This window comes from Nicotiana tabacum, chromosome 7, assembly GCF_000715075.1.
Source record: "Nicotiana tabacum cultivar K326 chromosome 7, ASM71507v2, whole genome shotgun sequence".
In the NCBI taxonomy this organism is placed as follows: domain Eukaryota; kingdom Viridiplantae; phylum Streptophyta; class Magnoliopsida; order Solanales; family Solanaceae; genus Nicotiana; species Nicotiana tabacum.
In genome coordinates, this window is record NC_134086.1 from 84,535,118 (window position 1) to 84,539,627 (window position 4,510).

The following is a 4,510-nucleotide window of genomic DNA, read 5'->3' on the forward strand; positions in this document are numbered from 1 at the left end:
CAAGTGTAGTATGAGTACGAAAACAATGTGTACCCAATGAGTATCCTGTCTAATCTCGAAGAAGTAGAGACGAGAGGTCGACTTCGACACTTACTAATGATCCAATGATAATATAGTAAAAGTGTGAGGCATTCAATGGATTTCATAAGCAAAATTAAACTCATAAAGCCGGAAAGCAGGTAAACAACTTCTCAAATAATAAGGAATCTAAATATTTACTTTTCAATATTCTTTATCAATTTATCTCTGGCCAGGAAAGGCAAGTATCAACATTAAAAATTCTTAGGCAAACAATATAAGCGTGCGTATATCATGCCGAGGTCATACGGCCCGATCCAACATAAGTGTAAAATGTGCACTGCCGAGGGTCGAACGACGCGAACCATAGATGCATCTATTACCTCGCTCGCGAATCATACATGCGACGCGGTCAACATAAATAAACAAATACTCCGCTCGCGAATCATACATGCGACGCGGGCACACATAGATACACACAATCAAACAGCTAATTTAGAATTTATCAGGGAATGTTTATCCAAATAAAAACCAATTCTTTTTTGATGATTTAATAAAATGAAGTTTAATCCTTTTAGAAATTCATTTACCAATTCGTTAGGATCTAAGCAATTCAAACGTCAATAAGATTACAAATATTCCAAGTATAACATGTTTTTGGGTCCTAGACTACCCGGACTTACACATAATAGTAGTTGTGCATGGACTCTTATCACCTCGTGCGTACGTAGCTCCCACAAATAGGAGCACATAACCAATTATATTACCTATGGGGACAATTCCCTCTTATAAGGTTAGAAAGAAAACTCACCTTGCTCCGAAGATCCATAACCGACATTCCACGCTCTTTCGAAGACTCGAATCGATGTACAATGCTCCAACACTAGCCAATAATTATGCAAATCCATTAATATATGTTCAATTACTCATTACAATCCAATTTATAACAATTCCTAACCCCGATCAAAAAATTGACAAAATTGACAAAATTGGCCCCAGGCCCACATGCCCGGATTCCGAAATTTTTGAAGATAAAGTTTACCCATGAACTCATGAACTCAAATATATGATTTTCTCTTAATTTCATGTCCAAAATCATGGTCAAAATTCAGGAATACCAAATTTCTAGGTCTTCCTCAAAAGCTCAAATTTTTACTAATTTCCATGTTAAAATCCATACATAATCAATGTATTTAACTCCTAATAAGTGGGAATAACTTACCTTGCCATTTAATGATGAAACCCCCTCTTGAAATCCTCCAAGAATCGTCCAAGCCAAGAGAAAAATCAAAGAAATGGGCCAAATCCCGTCTTAAAACAAGTCACTGCCCAGGACTGCCCTTCTTCGCGAACGCGGAAATGCCCTCGCGTTCGCGAAGCGCAACCTGCTTCAACCCCAAAATTTCTTCATCGCGTTCGCGATCCGATGCTCGCGTTCGCTAAGGCCAGCTCCCTAGACCCTACTGTGAGCACGTGATTTTTGCCCTATATTAATTACTCCCATAGATTCAAGAGAATAAATTTTCCCGTTATTTGCAATTTTTGTAGATTTTTCGTAGGATTTTTGCTAATTGTTTGCATTTGTCCATGTATGTTTATTTTATTTAATTCATGAAAATACAAAAAATACACTGCATTTGCATTTAGGATCTAATTTTTCATTCTTGAAATAACTAGTAATTCAGTGTTATATAAAAATGGAAAAATTACAAAAAATAGTTATTTCACACCTTTTAATGTTAATTTTGATTTTAGTTGTTTCTCTTTTAATTTGTTAGTTCTGCTAATTATCATTTAGGTCTAATTAGTGTTTTTAGGTTAATTAGATTCTAGGAATTAATTTAGATTTTAATTTAATTTTGGAAAAGGAAGAAAAAAGAATGTGTGAAAAACGATGAAAAGAAAAGGAATTAAAATGATAGGAGAATCAAATTTGGGCTGTTGGTTCGGAGCCCAAATGTTACCCATCAAATATCCGTCCAAACCCGCTTGTCTTAGCCCAATACCCGTCCCCTGACCCGATCCGTCTCCCCTCAAGACCAAACGACCCCGTTTAGATGGTTAACCGATCTGAGTCGTCGAGGTTGGTCTGATCCAACGGCTGGGAAGCAGGGGTGGATTTAATATAAATCTGTCCGAGCAAGCCCACTCCCCTATCAGAACCCCCCGTCTCGTCCCTCTCCCAAACCCTAGAGACCGCCACCCTCAAATCCCCATCGCCCCCACCTTGCTCCGCCTTACTCCGCCCACCGGAAATCACCTCACGGCGGTTCCGGTGGTCCAATCACTACCAAATTAACACCATAGATTCCTCTATTTCTCCTCTTCCCAAATCTCTAAACCCCCTCCCTCGAATCCTACTGGAACTCATCGAATCTTCAATCAAAAGTCAGACCAAAAACTTAACTTCTCCCCAACCACTCCAAAATTACACCACAAGACCACCACATCCCCCTTGTTCCAAATCCCTGATTGGTTTCCCTCGAATCCTCACTAGACTCGTCGAATCTGGATTTGAAGATGAGCCCTAAAAATTGCAAATCGAGATTCTATTGAAATTTTGGGTCTAGCCTGATTTTGTTCGTGTGTTCTTTATAAGAACACACGATTGGTATCAGGTTTGGCCGGAAATTTGCAAGATTTGAAGACTCGTCGCCATTCTTTACTGGTCCGGGTTTGTTTAGGTCGTTTTTCTTTCTACTCCTTACCTTTTTGCTATTTAATTTCTGTTTCTTTGTTCTTTTCTCATCTTCTCCTACTTGTTCTGTTAGTTTTCTGAATTTACTTCCCATCTTTCTGTCATTTTCTTCACACTGTCCATTTGCATGTTAGTTTTGGGATGTGTTTAGTTATTATTTGTATTCTGGTGCTAAGTTTAGAGGTGTTAGGTTTTGTTTCTGTTTGGGCCTAAACTTTTCAAGTCTTATGACTCTATATTTGATTATTCAAGAGTTTTCTAAGTTTTCAGTCTTGATTTGAATTGGGAAATCAAAGAACCCAAAAGAGAATCGAATTGGTTTTTTTAACAGACCCATTAACACTCTGAATTGGGTCGATTTGGCCCATATTCTGCCTGGCCCAGGGGTAATAACAGGGGTCCAAAAGGGTAAGTTAGGAATTCTGGTTTAGGGAATCTTTGAAAACTGATTGAGGAAGTTTCTAGGAAGCTGGGGTGGGGGCTAATTTGAAAATCTCATTTTTAGACTAAGGTTTCCTAAGCAAAAATGAAAATTGCAAAAGGGTCTAGGTACAAATCTGATCCTCCTTTAGCTACCCTAAATGCCTTGTCTATAAAGGCTCTCTAACTTGGCATTCAAGGCAGAAATTCAAAGATAACAAATCCAGAAAAAAAAAATGACTGAAAATTTCAATAAAATCACTGTTTCATTGAACTTCTTATGTGATTTTTGAAGTTTTCAATTTCTGAAACAATTTCTGATTCATCTGGGGTGGAAATGGATTGAATTTGGATTTGTAAAAGTTTGGTTTGAAGTTTGCTGGGTGATTGTTCTATTGAACTGTGTTTTTTAGACTGTTGCACATCCTGTTTCTGGTTTGAAATTGGTTTTATTGGTTATTTCCTGCTGCTGATGTTCGGGCAAAGAGGGCCAGCTGTAAGCACGTGATTTTTGCCCTATATGAGAATTACTCCCAAAAATTCAAAAATAAAATAATTTTTCTTGGTGTGCAATTTTGTGGTATTTTGTGATATTTTGAATAATTATTTGTTTTTGTCTGTGCATGTTTATTTGCTAAATTAATAAAAAATACAAAAATATGTCGCATTTTGCATGTAGGATTTAATTCTACAATTTGTTAGTAATTAAGTTTGTTTACAAAAAATAAAAATTTACAAAAAATAGGCATCGTTTGCATTTTTAGCATTTAATGTCCAAATATACAATTTTATGCTTAATTATTACTTAATTGTGCGATAATTGTTATTTGGACAGATTTTTGAAATTATAACAGATTTTGAATCAGGGCAGTAACAGTAGTTTTAGGGGTAATACGGGAATTAACAAATTGCAGATTATTTAATTATGGTGGGGACAAGACATAATGATAAAAGCAAAAAGGAAAAGGTGGGTAATAATGTTTTCTTTTCAAAAATAGGGAACACGGGGGCCCACTTTGACTACTTTTCAAAAGAGGGAACACGGGGGGGCCATGTTGACTACTTTTACTAAAGTAAAAGTGTGGGTAATAATAAAAGTTAAAGGGGAAAGAGGTAAAAGGGGTCTTGCTTTGTATATAAGGGGGAGGAGGGGGAGAAGAATTTTTAGAAGTAGGGGAATTTTGGGAGAGATTTCGGGAGGAATTTTAAGAGATTTTAGGAGGAGAATTTTTAGAAAGAGGGTTTTTGGGAGAATTTTGGGAGAGAAGAATACAACCTGAAAATCCGAAGAGAGTGTGGTAGAGTTTAAAAAGAGAACAAAAACAAAGTGAGAAGTTTCAGGTTTAATACACACGTGGGTTGTTGTTGTTTAGT